Below are 19,469 nucleotides of genomic sequence, written 5' to 3'. Positions count from 1 at the left end.
GACCCGAAACTTCACCCATTCCTTCTCGCGCCAGAGATGTTGCCTGTCCCGCTGAGATACTCCAGCATTTTGTGTCTACCTTCGATTTAAATCAGCATCTGCAGTTCTTTCCTACACAAAGAGTCAACAGCTTCAGGTTCCTCGACGTGTGTATCTGTGAAGGCCTTTCCTGTGCCCAGTGTATTGATGCATCACAAAGAAAACTCATCATTGTCTTTACTTCCTCAGTAGATTGAAGAGATTCCCAATGTTTAATATTTTTTGAATTCTCTTCTAGGGCAGAGAGCACTCTAATGTGGAGTTATAGAGTCATACAACATGGAAACAGGGCCTTCAGCCCAATAGCATATTCCAACCAACTTGATCATCTGCACTTGTCCCATGAGCCAGTGACAATACCCATGAGGTAACTACTAGAGAAGGGGCAGTGCTGGACCTCCTGTTAGGAAATGAGACAGGTCAGGTGGTGGAGGTATGCGTTGGGGAGCACTTTGGTTCCAGTGATCACAATACCATTAGTTTCAATATAATTATGGAGAGGGTCAGAACTGGACCTAGGGTTGAGATTTTTGATTGGAGAAAGGCTAACTTTGATGGGATGCGAAAGGATTTAAAAGGAGTGAATTGGGACATTTTGTTTTATGGGAACAATGTAGAAGAGAAATGGAGGACATTTACAGGGGAAATTTTAAGAGTACAGAATCTTTATGTCCCTGTTCGGTTGAAAGGAAATAGTAAAAATTGGAAAGAGCCATGGTTTTCAAGGGAAATTGGTCACTTGGTTCGGAAAAAGAGAGAGATCTACAATAATTATAGACAGCATGGAGTAAATGAGGTGCTTGAGGAGTATAAAGAATGTAAAAAGAATCTTAAGAAAGAAATTAGAAAAGCTAAAAGAAGTTATGAGGTTGCTTTGGCAGGTAAGGTGAAAGTAAATCCAAAGGGTTTCTACAGTTATATTAATAGCAAAAGGATAACAAGGGATAAAATTGGTCCATTAGAGAGACAGGGTGGACAGCTATCTGCAGAGCCGTAAGAGCTGGGGGAGATATTGAACAATTTCTTTCTTCTGTATTCACCAAGGAGAAGGATATTGAATTATGTGAGGTAAAGGAAACAAGTAGAGTAGCTGTGGATACTATGAGATCCAAAGAAAAAGAAGTACTGACACTTTTGAAAAATATAAAAGTGGATAAATCTCCAGGTCCTGACAGGATATTCCTTAGGACATTGAGGGAAGTTAGTGTAGAAATAGCAGGGGCTATGACAGAAATATTTCAAAGGTCATTAGAAACGGGAATAGTGCCCGAGGATTGGTGTGCTGCGCATGTTGTTCCATTGTTTAAAAAGGGTTCTAAGAGTAAACCTAGCAATTATAGACCTGTTAGTTTGACGTCAGTGGTGGGCTGATTAATGGAAAGGATACTTAGAGATAATATATATAAGCATCTGGATAAACAGGGTTTGATTAGGAACAGTCAACATGGATTTGTGCCTGGAAGGTCATGTTTGACTAATCTTTTGTACAAGGCATTGGTGAGGCCAATTCTGGAGTATGGTGTACAATTTTGGGCGCCCAATTATAGGAAAGATGTCAACAAAATAGAGAGAGTACAGAGGAGATTTACTAGAATGTTACCTGGGTTTCAGCAACTAAGTTACAGAGAAAGATTGAATAAGTTAGGTCTTTATTCTTTGGAGCTCAGAAGGTTAAGGGGGGACTTGATAGAGGTCTTTAAAATGATGAGAGGGATAGACAGAGTTGACGTGGATAAGCTTTTCCCTTTGAGTAGCGCCTTGAGTATCTAGAAAGGTGCTATATAAATCCCATCCATTATTATTATTATTATTGAGAATAGGGAAGATTCAAACAAGAGGACATGACTTCAGAATTAAGGGATTGAAGTTTAGGGGTAACATGAGGGGGGACTTCTTTACTTGGAGATTGGTAGCTATGTGGAATGAGCTTCCAGTGGAAGTGGTGGAGGCAGGTTCGAATTTATAATTTAAAAATAAATTGGATAGGTATATGGATGGGAAAGGAATGGGGGGTTATAACCATATAACCATATAACAATTACAGCACGGAAACAGGCCATCTCGGCCCTACAAGTCCGTGCCGAACAACTTTTTTTCCCTTAGTCCCACCTGCCTGCACTCATACCATACCCCTCCATTCCCTTCTCATCCATATGCCTATCCAATTTATTTTTAAATGATACCAACGAACCTGCCGACACCACTTCCACTGGAAGCTCATTCCACACCGCTACCACTCTCTGAGTAATGAAGTTCCCCCTCATGTTACCCCTAAACTTCTGTCCCTTAATTCTAAAGTCATGTCCTCTTGTTTGAATCTGCCCTATTCTCAAATGGAAAAGCTTGTCCACAACAACTCTGTCTATCCCTCTTATCATTTTAAAGACCTCTATCAAGTCCCCCCTTAACCTTCTGTGCTCCAGAGAATAAAGACCTAACTTATTCAACCTATCTCTGTAACTTAGTTGTTGAAATCCAGGCAACATTCTAGTAAATCTCCTCTGTACTCTCTCTATTTTGTTGACATCCTTCCTATAATTGGGCGACCAAAATTGTACACCATACTCCAGATTTGGTCTCACCAATGCCTTGTACAATTTTAACATTACATCCCAGCTTGATTTGATACTCAATGCTCTGATTTATAAAGGCTAGCATACCAAAAGCTTTCTTTACCACCCTATTTATATGACATCCCACCTTCAAGGAACTATGCACGGTTATTCCCAGATCCCTCTGTTCAACTGTATTCTTCAATTCCCTACCATTTACCATGTACGTCCTATTTTGATTTGTCCTGCCAAGGTGTAGCACCTCACATTTATCAGCATTAAACTCATCTGCCATCTTTCAGCCCGTTTTTCCAAATGGCCTAAATCACTCTGTAGATTTTGGAAATCCTCTTCATTATCCACAACACTCCCTATCTTGGTATCATCTGCATACTTACTAATCCAATTTACCACCCCTTCATCCAGATCATTGATGTCAAAGGACCTAACACAGATCCCTGAGGCACCCCACTAGTCACCTGCCTCCAACCCGACAAACAGCCATCAACCATTACCCTCTGGCTTCTCCCATTCAGCCACTGTTGAATCCATCTTGCTATTCCTGCATTTATACCCAACAGTTGAACCTTCTTAACCAACCTTCCATGAGGAACCTTGTCAAAGGCCTTACTGAAGTCCATATAGACAATATCCACTGCTTTACCCTCGTCAATTTTCCTAGTAACCTCTTCAAATAATTCAAGAAGATTAGTCAAACATGACCTTCCAGGCACAAATCCATGTTGACTGTTCCTAATCAGACCCTGTTTATCCAGATGCTTATATGTATTATCTCTAAGTATCTTTTCAATTAATTTGCCCAGCACTGAAGTCAAACTAACAGGTCTATAATTGCTAGGTTTACTCTTAGAACCCTTTTTAAACAATGGAACAACATGCGCAGTACGCCAATCCTCGGGGACTATTCCCGTTTCTAATGACATTTGAAATATTTCTGTCATAGCCCCGGCTATTTCTACACTAACTTCCCTCAATGTCCTAGGGAATATCCTGTCCTGGCCTGGAGACTTATCCACTTTTATATTTTTCAAAAGTGTCAGTACTTCTTTTACTTTGAAACTCATAGTATCCATAGCTACTCTACTAGTTTCCCTTACCTCACATAATTCAATATCCTTCTCCTTGGTGAATACCGAAGAAAATAAATTGTTCAATATCTCCCCAATCTCTTTTGGCTCTGCAGATAGCTGTCCACTCTGTCTCTCCAATGGACCAATTTTATCCCTCGTTATCCTTTTGCAATTAATATAGCAGTAGAAACTATGGTCTGTGTGCAGGTAGATGGGACTAGGGGATTCTGGATGGGACTAGGGGATTCTGAAAATAAGTGTTCGGCACGGACTTGTAGGGCCGAGATAGCCTGTTGCCATGCTGTAATTGTTATATATGATTAGATGTTATATAATAGAAAATAGACAATAGGTGCAGGAGTAGGCCATTTGGCCTATTGAGCCAGCACCACCATTCAGTGTGATCATGGCTGCTCCGTTCCTGCTTTCTCCCCATATCCCCTGACTCCGCTATCTTCAAGGAGCCTATCTAGCGCTCTCTTGAATGTATCCAGAGAACTGGCCTCCACTGCCCTCTGAGGCGGAGAATTCCACACTCACAACTCTGTGTGTTTCTTTATCTCCATTCTAAATGTCTTACCCGATTAGGAATAAATCAGGGAAGGTAGTGCATCCGTGGATATCAAGGGAAATCAGGGATAGTATCAAAACAAAAGATGAAGCATATAATTTAGCCAGAAAAAGCAGCCTACCAGAGGACTGGGAGAAATTCAGAGTCCAGCAGAGGAGGACAAAGGGCTTAATTAGGAAAGGGAAAATAGATTATGAAAGAAAACTGGCAGGGAACATAAAAACTGACTGCAAATGTTTTTATAGATATGTGAAGAGAAAAAGATTAGTTAAAACAAATGTAGGTCCCATGCAGTCAGAAACAGGTGAATAGATCATGGGGAACAAGGGCATGGCAGACCAATTGAAAAACTAATTTGGTTCTGTCTTCACTAAGGAAGACAAAATTATCTGCCGGAAATAGCAGGGGTCAGATGAGATGGACAAGAGGACATGACTTCAAACAAGAGGACATGACTTCAGAATTAAGGGACAGAAGTTTAGGGGTAACATGAGGGGGAACTTCTTTACTCAAAGAGTGGTAGCGGTGTGGAATGAGCTTCCAGTGGAAGTGGTGGCGGCAGGTTCGTTGGTATCATTTAAAAATAAATTGGATAGGCATATGGATGAGAAGGGAATGGAGGGTTATGGTATGAGTGCAGGCAGGTGGGACTAAGGGAACAAAGTTGTTCGGCACGGACTTGTAGGGCCGAGATGGCCTGTTTCTGTGCTGTAATTGTTATATGGTTATATGGTTATATGGAGGAACTGAGTGAAATCCAGATTTTGCCGGGAAGTGGTGTTAGATAGATTGAATGGATTAAAGGCCGATAAATCCCCAGAGCCAGATAGGCTGCATCCCAGAGTACTTAAGGAAGTGGCCCCAGAAATAGTGGATGCATTAGTGATAATTTTTCAAAACTCTTTAGATTCTGGAGTAGTTCCTGAGGATTGGAGGTTAGCTAATATAACCCCAATTTTTAAAAGGGAGGGAGACAGATAAACGGGGAATTACAGACCAGTTAGTCAAACATCGGTAGTGGGGAAACTGCTAGAGTCAGTTATTAAAGATGGGGTAACAGCACATTTGGAAAGTGGTGAAATCATTGGACAAAGTCAGCATGGATTTATGAAAGGTATATCATGTCTGACGAATCTTTTAAAATTTTTCGAGGATGTAACTAGTAGAGTGGATAAGGATGTAACTAGTAGAGTGGACTTTCAGATGGCTTTCACAGTATTGTGCACACGGTATTGGGCGTTCAGTCTTGATGTGGATAGAGAACTGGCTGGCAGACAGGGAGCAAAGAGTAGGAGTAAACGGGTCCTTTTCAGAATGGCAGACAGTGACTAGTGGGGTACCGCAAGGCTCAGTGCTGGGACCCCAGCTATTTACAATATATATTAATGATTTGGACGAGGGAATTGAATGCAACACCTCCAAGTTTGCGGATGACATGAAGCTGGGGGGCAGTGTTAGCTGTGAGGAGGAGGGTAGGAGGCTGCAAGGTGACTTGGATAGGCTGGGTGAGTGGGAAAATGCATGGCAGATGCAGTATAATGTGAATAAATGTGAGGTTATCCACGTTGGTGGCAAAAACAGGAAAGTAGACTATTATCTGAATGGTGGCCGATTAGGAAAATGGGAGATGCAATGAGACCTGGGTGTCATGGTACACCAGTCATTGAAAGTAGGCATGCAGGTGCAGCAGGCTGTGAAGAAAGCGAATGGTATGTTAGCATTCATAGCAAAAGGATTTGAGTGAAGGAGCAGGGAGGTTCTCCTGCAGTTGTACAGGGTCTTAGTGAGACCACACCTGGAGTATTGCATACAGTTTTGGTCTCCTAATCTGAGGTAAGACATTCTTGCTATAGAGGGAGTACAGAGAAGGCTCACCAGACTGATTCCAGGGATGGCAGGACTTTCATATGAAGAAAGACTGGATAGCTTAAGGTATCTTCCCTTAGATACCTTAATAGCACCTTTTTTTTTAAAGCACAAGCAAGATTTTTATCTGTTTAATTTTTTTGAAAGTAATTGTGTATCACATTCTTTTTTTCTTTTTCTAAGGCACTTTACAAGAAGGAGATGCAATATAAATCTAATAAACCGGGATGACCACCCAAGTCCTAAAATTCTGAGGTATTTGTTTGCACCATATGATTCAGGAATATTGCCCTGATTTACAATGCAAGACGATAGACAAATAAAGAATGGAGGAATTACATTTTGTAGTTGGAATATACGGGGTGCCAACGAACCAATTAAGAGGGGTAAAATTTTTGCCCAACTAAAATCGTTGAAAAGCGACATAATGTTTTTGCAGGAGACACACATGAAACAACAAACACAAATAAGATTAAAGGCGAATTGGATAGGCCAAACATACTACTCCTCATTTACTTCTAAATCTAGGGGTACAGCTATTCTTATTAGGAAAGGTATTCCTTTTAAATTAAAGAATACCATATCAGATAAAGAGGGAAGATATATTATAGTTTCGGGTGAAATTTATGCAACCCCACTAACTTTGATAAATATTTATGCTCCGAATTTTGATAACCCCCACTTTTTTGATAAAATTATTGACATAATATCAGAGTTTAATTACCAAAATGTGATAATAGGGGGGGACTTTAACTGTGTTTTAGATTCATATCTAGATAAATCAGCAAAACAAAAGAAGAGTAATTTAAAATCTAAAACTAGCGAACTTCTAAATACATATATAAAAAATACGAATATAATAGATGTATGGAGATCTGCTAATCCAGTTGGAAGGGAATACTCGTTTTACTCTTCGGTGCATAAAACTTATTCAAGAATTGATTATTTTTTAGTGGATATGAAATTAATGCCATATACAAACAACCCAACATACCACATTAGTAGTATCTCAGATCACTCCCCGTTGACATTTTCAGTAAAATTTGAGGGAATGCCGGGCAAAAAAATTTTTTGGAGGTTTAATACACATATTTTAAATGACGTGCAAGGCTATCAATATTTAAAACAACAAATGGAACTTTTTTTCGATACAAATGATATACCAGGTACTTTGCCTTCTTTATTATGGGAAACTTTTAAGGCATTTATGAGAGGAATTATAATTTCATATCAAAGTTTTCAAAATAAAAAAAATAAGACAGAACAATTGTTGTTAGAACAAGAAATCAGACAGTTAGAGATGGATAATGCCAAAAATTCCACGACAGATAAACACAATAAGATAATATTACTGAAATTTAAACTTAATCGAATTTTATCGGCAAGGGTAATAAGACTATTCCAAATGACAAAACAGGAACATTTTGAGTTTGGTGACAAACCACATAAGCTTTTAGCTCGCCAATTGAAAAAACAAGAAAAGGAAAATACTATAACCAAAATTAAATCAGAGAAAGGTGAATTACTAATACTACCTAAAGATATTAATAATAGATTTGCCCAATTTTATCAAAACTTATATACATCTAAAATTAAAAGAGAAGATAGTAAAATAAAAAAATTTCTAGATAATTGTAATCTTCCAATACTGGACCTTTTGGAACAAGAGGAATTAGGAGCTCAAATTACAATCAAAGAAATAGGTGAAACAATAAAATCGCTGAAAAATGGACCAGATGGTTTTAATAATGAATTTTATAAAAAATTTCAGGAGATAACAACCCCTTATTTATTTAATTTATACTCCCATGCTTTTAAAGAAAACAAACTACCTGAAACACTAACAGAATCAACTATTACACTTATTCCAAAAAAAGATAAAGATTTAGAAGATCCGGGCTCGTACAGAGCTATATCACTTTTAAATACAGATCAGAAAATTTTAGCAAAGATTTTATCAAGAAGATTAAGCAAATATATTAGTAAATTGATAAACCCTGATCAAACGGGGTTTATACCTAAAAGATACTCATTTAATAATCTGAGACGTCTGTTTAATATAATGTACTCGCATAAAGTAGAGGAAGAAGATATATCAATTATTTCTTTGGATGCAGAGAAAGCATTTGATCAGGTAGAGTGGCAATACTTATATAAAGTACTACAAAAATTTAATATGGGAGAGAATTTTATAAGATGGGTAAAATTATTATATGATAAACCGATGGCAAGAATTTTAACTAATAACATGTTATCTCAAAAATTTCAACTATCAAGGGGTAATAGGCAGGGATGTGCACTATCACCCCTGCTATTTGCCCTTATGATAGAACCCCTGGCTGAAAGTATAAGAATTCATCCGAATATTCAGGGCTATAATACCAGAGACTCAAAGAATAAAATCTCATTATATGCAGACGATATACTTTTATATATTACAAAGTCACAAACGAGCATACCAAATTTATTAAACTTAATAGAGGAATTTGGGTCTTTTTCTGGATATAGAATAAACTGGAATAAAAGTGAAATCATGACATTAAAACCTCAAGAACCTATACACTTACTGAAGTTCCCCTTTAAAATCGCAACAGAAAAATTTAAATATTTGGGTATTCAGATTACTAGAAAATATAAAGCATTATTCAATGCTAATTTCATGCCTTTATTAAATAAACTTAATACGTTGATTAAATTTTGGAAAACACTTCCCTTATCATTATTAGGTAGAATAAATGCAATAAAAATGATCTTCCTACCACAATTACTATACCTATTTCAATCTATACCGGTATATATACCAAAATACTTTAAAAAAAAATTAGACTCTAATATTACTAATTATATTTGGGACTATAGATCACATAGAATCACAAAAAAACACTTATGTAAACCAAAAGAGGTCGGGGGACTTTCACTTCCGAATTTTATGTATTATTACTGGGCAGTGCATATTAAGAATATGATTTATTGGTTGGATAGTTCTACCCAACAGACAGAATGGATAAAAATGGAGAAGGAGGATTGCCATCCTAGTAATATAGGAACGATCCTCTTCTCCCCAAAAAAACTGAATAACACAATATATAAGAAGAACCCAATTATATATGGTACAATAAGAATTTGGAAACAAATAAAATTATCTTTAAAATTAAGAAATCTATCACTGTTAATGCCAATAGCGAATAACCCTTTATTTAAACCATCTCTTATTGATAAGACATATAACCAATGGGAAAGTCTCGGAATTAGAAGGATCGGGGATATGTATGAAATGGGAAACTTACTATCATTCCAACAATTACAATTAAAATTTAAATTGAAAAACAACCAATATTTTAAATATCTTCAGATTTGCGATTTCGTGAAAAAATATATACAAGGATATCAAAAAGTAACTCCTGACTTATTGGAAGAGGCAATGAATATTGAAGCTGACTCACAAAAATTAATATCATATTTATATAATAGTATTCTAAATATAGACCTACCATCGACAGAGGTACTTAGAGAAGAGTGGGAACGGGAACTAATGATAAAAATTACGAAGGTTAAATGGGAAAAATACCTGATATATATTCACAAATGTTCAATTAATGTAAGACATAATTTAATTAAATTTAAAATTGTACATAGATTATATTACTCAAAAACAAGATTGAACAAATTTTATCCAAATATATCCGCCACTTGTGATAAATGTCTAGCCCAAAAGGCAACTATAACACACTCCTTAGTCTCCTGCATAAAACTTTATAGATTTTGGAATGATATTTTTGAAATATTTACAAAATTATTCAAGACAAGAATGGAACCTAATACTGAAATGATTATATTTGGCGTAATGGAAGATGGGAATAAATTGAACACATCTCAAAATCTATTCCTTAACTATGGTTTAATAATAGCAAAAAAATTAATTCTTAAATTTTGGAAGGGTACATCAATACCAACGCTTAAAATGTGGATTGCAAGTATGTTGGACACCGCTCATCTTGAGGAAATGCGATTCCTCCTAATGGATAAATCAGACCAATTCATAACGAGTTGGTCTCCATTCGTCGTTTTTTTGGAATCATATGGTGCAACACAATTGTAAAAAATAACTGTTTCAGGACTGGACGAGGGTTGGTCAAGACTATAAATAATGATCTCCTCTTTTTTTCTTTTCTTCTCTCTATTCTCTCTCTCAACTTTCTTCATTTACTCGTTTTCTTTTTTCACACACTATATATTTCACATCTTTCTATCCTTTACTATCTAACTTCTTTTTCTTATTCTAATCTTTTTTCAGTGTAACAAAAAAAAAAAAAAAAGAAGTTGTACATAAAATGTATTATGAAAATATATATTAGGCACTTTGGTGCCATATGACTGTACTTACTTCTAATAAAATAAAATATTAAAAAAAAAAAATAAAAAAAAAGAAAGACTGGATAGACTCGGCTTGTACTCACTAGAATTTAGAAGATTGAAGGGGGATCTTATAGAAATTTACAAAATTCTTAAGGGAATGGACAGGTTAGATGCAGGAAGATTGTTCCCGATGTTGGGTAAGTCCAGAACAATGGGTCACAGTTTAGGGATAAGGGGGAAATCCTTTCGGACCGAGATGAGAAAAACATTTTTAACACAGAGAGTGATGAATCTCTGGAATTCTCTGCCACAGAAGGTAGTTGAGGCCAGTTCATTGGCTATATTTAAGAGGGAGTTAGATGTGGCCCTTGTGGCTGAAGGGATCAGGGAGTATGGAGAGAAGGCAGGTACAGGATACTGAGTTGGATGATCAGCCATGATCATATTGAATGGCGGTGCAGGCTCGAAGGGCCGAATGGCCTACTCCTGCACCTATTTTCTATGTTTCTATGTTACTCCTTATTCTTAAGCTGTGGCCCCTGTTTCTGGACTCCCCCAACATCGGGAACATGTTCCCTGCCTCAAGCATGTCTAATCCCTGAATAATCTTATATGTTTCAATAAGATCCGAAGTTTCTTATGTAATCTTGTGTTTCAATAAGTTTCGAAGGGCCGAATGGCTTACTCCTGCACCGTTTTCTATATTTCTAAGAATCCTTCTCATCCTTCTAAATTCTAGAGTATACAAGCCCAGATGCTCCATTCTATCAACATATAACAGTCCTGCCATCCTGGGAATTAACCTGGTGAACCTATGCTGCACTCCACTGCAAGAATGTCCTTTCTAAAATTTGGAGACCAAAACTGCACACAATACGCCAGGCGTGGTCTCACTAGGGCCCTGTACCACTGCAGAAGGACCTCTTTGCTCCTATACTCAACTTCTCTTGTTATGAGGGCCAACATGCCATTTTACTTCTGAGTCTTGTGAAGAAGCCCCGCCAGTCCGCATGCATGTGTTATATCGTCGTTCGCATGGCGAAGCACCGGACTGGCAGGCAAGTCGCTCCTGCCAGCGGTAAGTTTAAACCTACAGGTAAGTTTTATTTCTTACCAGCTTGTGGTTTCTTGCAGGAACCTCTTCTTACAGAGGTTTCCTGCTGGATGATGTAGCGGAGTCCGGACAAGCCGCAGGGAAACCGGCTTTGGGCTGTGAGGAGACTCCGGTCCAGACCGCAGAACGCGGGTAGCCGGCGGACGTCAGGTTCGCTACGTCAGCCGCTGGCAAGGCGGTCAGCGGCTTCCAGACCACTGTGGTTCCCGTGGAGGGGTAAATCCACGAGGAAGGCGGTATCAAGGGTGCCGATTGAAAGCATCGTGGCTACTCCTGTGGGGAAGAAATGCCATTAAAAGGTAAGGCCCATGGACTCCGATGAGTCAGGCCAGGAGGATTCCCCTCCCACTAGAAGCGACGTCTGTGGATGTCTGGCAAAGATGGAGCACCTCATGGAGAGGATGCTCCATCATGACAAGCTCCAGGAGGAGCTTTATATCCGTGGGTCACCCCATGGGCCCGTGGCAGCAGCTTCTGTCAAGGGCTACATAGGGAAGATCTGCTCCATGAAGAGGAGCCTTATATCCATGGGTCTTCTTGGGGGCCCATGGCAGCAGCACCTGTAGAAGGGCTGCATAATGTCTCCATCATGGAGAAGGTGAACTTACCAGGGCAGTTTTGTTCTGACCCTGAGATGGAGGTATTGCAGAGCATACCCCAAGGCATGAAAGCCAAGAACCAGGGGTGCCAGGCATGGCAGCGGAATGCGCTATACAAACTGGGACTGGTGAGCCAATAAAAAGAATATCAGGGCTGGCTGGAAGGAGCTCCTAATGGAGAGGATGTTCCTGCAAGATATGGTCCAGCAAGAGGAATTTTATATCCGCGGGTCTCTTCTGGGGCCCGTGGCAGCAGCACCTGTTGAAGGGCTGTCTGGAAAGAGCTCCTGATGGAGAGAATGTTCCATCATGATATGCTCCAGCAAGAGGAGCTTTATATCCGGGGATTTCCTCGGGAGCCTCTGGCAGCAGCACCTATAGAAGGGCTGCATGATGTCTTCCTCTTGGAGGAAGTGAGCACACGGAGTCAGTTTTGTTCTGACTGAGATCGGAGGTATAGCTGGTGAGCATACTATGAGGCAGGGGCCTGCAGCAGCACCTGTTCATGGCTGTCTATGAATCCCCCTCTCTGTGGAGGGGAGTGCGAGTGGTCCACTGAGTTACTCCAGATTTTTGTGTCTATCTTCGGTTTAAACCAGCATCTGCAGTTCCTTCTTACACATTCTATATGCAGTTAGCTGGCTCTCCCTGGATCCCACGTTATCGAACCTTCGAGTGAAGCCTACGATGGGGAACCTTACACGAGGCCCAGCTAAAGTCCTTAGAGACTTTTGATACAACCCTGCCCTCAACCTTGGTTATTTCATTTTAAAAAATCAATCAAAAACATCCCCCACCTTTCCAAATGCATCTTATCCCTCAAAATCCTCTCCTGTAACTTACCTACCACAGATGTTAACTTCATTGATCTATAGTTCAAAGGTTTTTCTTTGCAGCCCTTTTTATATAGTGGCACAACATTAGCCACCTTCAGGTCTTCTGGCACCTCACCCTTGTCTAATTATGATTTATATATCTTAGCCAGGGCTCTTGCAATTTAATCTTCAGCTTCCCACTGTATCCTTGTATATATCTGATTAGGACCTGGACCTTCATATGTCATAGGATGTTTAGCCCTTCCTTGACTATAATGGAAACTATCCATTTCAAAGCACCTAAGTGTAAAACACAGATGAGTGCAGCACAAGGACAGGCCCTTCATTCCTCAATGTCTGTCCTGAGCATAATGCCAAGACTATCCCTTATCTATCTGTGCATAATCCATATCTCTAGTCAAAAGCCTCATAAATGCCACTATTGTATCATCCTCAACCACCAACCCTGGCAGTGCATTCCAGGCACTAACCACCGTCTGTGTAAAACAAAAGCTGCCCAGTGGATCTGCTTTAAATGTTGCCCTTTCACCTTAAAGCTCTGCTCTCTAGTATTTGATTTCCTTCATCCTGGGGAAAAAGGTTCTGACTGCCTGCCCTATCTATGCCTCTCATTATTTTATGTACATCCATCAGGTTTCCCCGCAGCCTTGGCATTCCAGAGAAAACAATCCAAGTCTGTCCAACCTCTCCATGTAGCTAATACCCCCTAATCCTGGCAACAATCTAGTAAACTTCCTCTGCCCTCTTTCCAAAGCCTCCACATCCTTCCTGCAATAGGGCGACCAGAACTGCACACAATATTCCAAATGTGGCCTCACCAAAGTCCTATGAAGCTGGACCATGATTTCCTGACTCTTATACCCAATGCCCTGACCTATGAGGAGGTGACAAACATGGTCGATAAGGGTAGGGTGGTGGATGGTGTCTACATGGATTTTAGTAAGGTGAACTTGTACTTGGGCATTGTCTTCAGTTTAGGAAAGATTTCATAAAGCTGACACAAGATAGCAAAGTGGGTTTATGAGGATGTTGTTGGGACCCAAGTTCTAGAGCTACAGAGAGAGTTGGGCAGGCTGGGGCCTTAATCCTTGGAGCGCAGGAGGCTGACGGGTGATTTTACAGAGATGTATAAAGTCATGGGAAGTAGATAGAGTGAATGTATAGTTGAGTTTAGAGAAACGGCATGGAAACAGGCCCTTCAGCTCACCGAGTCCACATCGACCAACGATCATCCCTACGCTAGTCCCATGTTATCCTACACACTGGGTGGAATTTACAGAAGCCAATCACAAACATCTTTGGAATGTGGTTGGAAACCAGAGCACCCACGCGGTCACAGGGAGAACGTACAAACTCCACAGAGACAGCACTCGTTGTCAGGATTGAACCTGGGTTACCGGCGCTGTGAGGCAACAGCTCTAACGCTGCGCCACCGTGCTACCCCTGCACAATGTTTTTCCCGTCAGGCATTTAACATGGGAAAGAGTTAATAGGAAACTGAGGGACAATGCTTTCACACAGAGGGTGCTGGGTATAATAATAATAATAATAATAATAATATCTTTTATTGTCATTGCACGTCAGTGCAACGAGATTTAGTATGCAGCTCCAACCGATGAAAAAGAAAAGTAAAATAAATAAATAAGCTGTGTGTCGTGGCCATCCGAGGGAGACAGTCCAGGGGGGGTGGGGGGCACTCAGCAGGGCTGGTTCAGAGCCGCTATAGCTCTTGGAATAAAGCTGTTTCTGTGTCTGGAAGTTCGGGCGTAGAAGGCCTTGTAACGTCTGCCGGAGGGAAGTAGTTCGAACAAACCGTTACAGGGGTGTGATGTGTCTTTATGGATGCTGACGGCCTTCCTGAGGCACCGTGTGTGGTAGATGCCCTCCAAGGCTGATAGCTCTTTCCCAATAATCCTCTGCGCTCTGTGGACGACGCGCTGAAGAGCTCTCCTCTCCGCCTGCGTGCAGCTGAGATACCACAGAGATACCATACGTTAATATGCTCTCTGTGGTGCAGCGGTAAAACGTTGTCAGCAGCTGTTGGGGCAGACCAGTCTTTTTTAATGTCCTCAGGATGAACAGTCGTTGCTGTGCCTTCTTGACCAGCGCAGCGGTGTTGGTGGACCATGTGAGGTCCTCTGAAATGTGAGTGCCCAGAAACTTAAAGCTGGACACTCTCTCCACACTTTCCCCGTAAATGGAGATTGTATTCTCCATTATGGGACCTCCTGAAGTCAATAATCAGCTCCTTGGTCTTGGAGGTGTTTAGTGACAAGTTGTTACGTGTGCACCAGTCCGCCAGGTTCTGCACCTCCGCCCTGTATTTTGTTTCCTCACCGTTGGTGATCAGCCCAATCACTGTTGTGTCGTCTGCAAACTTCACGATGGTGTTGGTATCGAATGCAGGAACACAGTCGTGAGTGAAGAGGGAGTCGAGCATGGGGCTTAGTACACAGCCCTATCGTGTGCCGGTGCTCAGGGTGATAGTGGAGGACAGGTGCGGGCCCAGTCTCACTGCCTGCGGTCGCTCCGTCAGAAAGTTCAGGACCCAATCGCATATCGGCGAGCTGAGGCCTAGCTGGTGGAGTTTGGTGGTGAGCTTGGTGGGGATGACCGTATTGAATGCAGGGCTATAGTCAATGAAGAGCATCCTGACGTACGTGCCCTGTCTATCCAGGTGGGTCAGGACAGTGTGAAGAGCCAGAGAGATGGCATCCTCTGTTGATCTATTTGCCCTCTATGCAAATTGATGAGAGTCCAGTGAGGCAGGGATGCTGGATTTGATATGGGAGAGGACCAGCCTTTCGAAGCACTTCATTGGGAATGGAGTTAGGGCAACCAGGCGGTAGTCGTTCAGGTTGGTGACTTTGGACTTTTTATGGTACAAACTGCCAGAGGAAGTGGCGAGACAGCATTTATGAAGCTCAATGTCCTTTCATAACTGTGCTGGGATGTAGCAGGCACATGCTGCTGACCACAGTTAAGTACAATATGGGCGAGGACAACTTTCTCTCACTTGCCTTCTCTATCTCTACAGCTGAGTTGGTTTGTGCGCACGTGTGGTTTTCACCAGTTCTGCTCTGACAGTTCTATATCTATGGTCTATTTTCAGAGACGGAGAAAGTGATGTCATCATCCTGGGTGGACCCTAACATACACTAAATAAAACTTGCTACTTGCTGTATAATCTTACAGATCGCTTGGAGAATGCAGAAAAAATGAAATAACAAGATGTACTGAACCAGATCCTTTTATGATTCAGCATGTTGCAGAAGGACAACACATATCTGTCATACGCCGGGGCTATGACAGAAATATTTCAAATGTCATTAGAAACGGGAATAGTCCCCGAGGATTGGCGTACTGCGCATGTTGTTCCATTGTTTAAAAAGGGTTCTAAGAGTAAACCTAGCAATTATAGACCTGTTAGTTTTACTTCAGTGGAGGGCAAATTAATGGAAAAGATACTTAGAGATAATATATATAAGCATCTGGATAAACAGGGTCTGTTAGGAACAGTCAACATGGATTTGTGCCTGGAAGGTCATGTTTGACTAATCTTCTTGAATTTTTTGAAGACGTTACTAGGGAAATTGACGAGGGTAAAGCAGTGGATGTTGTCTATATGGACTTTAGTAAGGCCTTTGGCAAGGTTCCTCATGGAAGGTTGGTTAAGAAGGTTAAACTGTTGGGTATAAATGCAGGAATAGCAAGATGGATTCAGCAGTGGCTGAATGGGAGAAGCCAGAGGGTAATGGTGGATGGCTGTTTGTCGGTTTGGAGGCAGGTGACTAGTGGGGTGCCTCAGGGATCTGTGTTGGGTCCTTTGTTGTTTGTCATGTACATCAATGATCTGGATGAAGGGGTGGTAAATTGGATTAGTAAGTATGCAGATGATACCAAGATAGGGGGTGTTGTGGATAATGAAGAGGATTTCCAAAGTCTACAGAGTGATTTAGGCCATTTGGAAAAATGGGCTGAAAGATGGCAGATGGAGTTTAATGCTGATAAATGTGAGGTGTTACACCTTGGCAGGACAAATCAAAATAGGACGTACATGATAAATGGTAGGGAATTGAAGAATACAGTTGAACAGAGGGATCTGGGAATAACCGTGCATAGTTCCTTGAAGGTGGAATCTCATATAGATAGGGTGGTAAAGAAAGCTTTTGGTATGCTAGCCTTTATAAATCAGAGCATTGAGTATAGAAGCTGAGATGCAATGTTAAAATTGTACAAGGCATTGGTGAGACCAAATCTGGAGTATGGTGTACAATTTTGGTCGCCCAATTATAGGAAGGATGTCAACAAAATAGAGAGAGTACAGAGGAGATTTACTAGAATGTTGCCTGGGTTTCAACAACTAAGTTACAGAGATAGGTTGAATAAGTTAGGTCTTTATTCTCTGGAGCGCAGAAGGTTAAGGGGGGACATGATAGAGGTCTTTAAAATGATGAGAGGGATAGACAGAGTTGATGTGATCAAGCTTTTCCCTTTGAGAATAGGGAAGATTCAAACAAGAGGACATGACTTCAGAATTAAGGGACAGAAGTTTAGGGGTAACATGAGGGGGAACTTCTTTACTCAGAGAGTGGTAGCGGTGTGGAATGAGCTTCCAGTGGAAGTGGTGGCGGCAGGTTCGTTGGTATCATTTAAGAATAAATTGGATAGGCATATGGATGAGAAGGGAATGGAGCGTTATGGTATGAGTGCAGGCAGGTGGGACTAAGTGAAAAAAATTGTTCGGTGCGGACTTGTAGGGCCGAGATGGCCTGTTTCCGTGCTGTAATTGTTATATGGTTATATGGTTATATATGTAGTACTGCTGATGTATAGATACATCTCTGAATCACTCACAGTAGAATGAAAGAAGTTCAACAATCTTTCTCACAGATTTTGGGACAGTTCAAGTCATGGAGTCGTAGAGTCGTACAGCACTGAAACTGGCCGTTCAGCCCAACTTGCCCATGGCCACCCAGATGTCCTATCTGCACTTGTCTCACTTGCTCACATTTGGCCAATATCCCTCAAAACCTTTCCTATCCAGGTATCTGTCTAAATTTTGTTCAAATGTTGTTACAGTATTTGCCTCAACTACCCCTCTGGCAGTCAACTCCATATATCTACCTCCATCTGTATGAAAAAGTTGCCTTCCAGATTTCTATTAAATGCCCATCTAATCTGAAAACAATATCCTCTGGTTTTTGATTCCACTACTCTGGGGAAAAGACTGTGCATTTACCTCTATTTCCCCCATGATCTTATACACCTCAATAAGATCACTCCTCAGCCTCCTGCGTTCCAAGTAATCAAATCCGAGCCAGCCTAACTTCCCTCTATAGCTCAGGCCTCCGTCCTGGTATCATCCTTATAAATCCTCCTTGCACTCTTTCCACCTTAACAACATCGATCTTATGCTGACAAAAACTGAACACAACTCTCCAAATGTGGCCACACCAACATCTTTGTACAATTGTAATATAGACACTGTCCCCTACAGCCAATTTATCTCTAAATCAGCTCCCAAGAGGAGGCTTTCCATCCTAGGACATCCGAGATGTCCTCTTTCTGTAGTAAATGTGGATTCCCCCTGCTGTCATAGACAGATCCCTCACCTTCGCCTCCTCAGTGTCCCATAGTTTTGCTCTTGCCTCCCCTTCCCCCCAAACTGAACAAGAATAGAACTGGAGGCCTAGATGATCTTCAGGTTGTTGTAGCTGAGATCCAGGTACTGCAGGAAGGTCACGTCCCGCAGGAAGTCCTTCGTCAGCTTGGAGATCTGGTTGCGGGTGAGGTTGAAGACGCACAGGGTCTGGGTGCAGTTGGACAGCTTGCGAGGCACCCTGGTCAACAGGTTGCTACGGAGGTCCAGCAGCTCCAACCAGCCTAGCAGGTAAAGCCTGCCCCAGTTGAAGCTCCGCAGCTGGTTACCGTTCAGCACAAGCTCCTTGAGTAGTGGGGGGCAGGTGGTCAAACACGTCGTGCGGCATGAACGAGAATTTCATCCCCTAATAATCCTCTGCTATCTGTGTTCGAGAGCGAAACCTTGCAAAGGGCAGACACGGTTCCTCGCCAGCGAAGATGGACACAGAATGCTGGAGTGACTCACAGGCAGCATGTATGGAGAGAAGGAATGGGTGACGTTTCGGGTCGAGACCCATTACTTCTCTCCAGAGATACAGCAACAGCACAGCACAAAACCAGTCTGAAGCAGGGTCTCAACCCAAAACGTCACCAATTCCTTTTCTCCAGAGATGCTGTCTGCCCCATTGAGTTACTCCAGCATTTTGTGTTGAACTCCCATGGCTAATAATGTCACCTCACATTGTAAAATCATTATCTGAAGAAATGTCTCCTCGCTGGCCCAAACATAATCTACAGTGCCTTGCAAAAGTTTTCATACCGCTTGAACTTTTCCACATTTTGTCATGTTACAACCACAAAC

The sequence above is a fragment of the Amblyraja radiata genome, chromosome 35 (assembly GCF_010909765.2).
Source record: "Amblyraja radiata isolate CabotCenter1 chromosome 35, sAmbRad1.1.pri, whole genome shotgun sequence".
Taxonomy (NCBI): domain Eukaryota; kingdom Metazoa; phylum Chordata; class Chondrichthyes; order Rajiformes; family Rajidae; genus Amblyraja; species Amblyraja radiata.
This window is presented reverse-complemented; position numbering follows the sequence as displayed.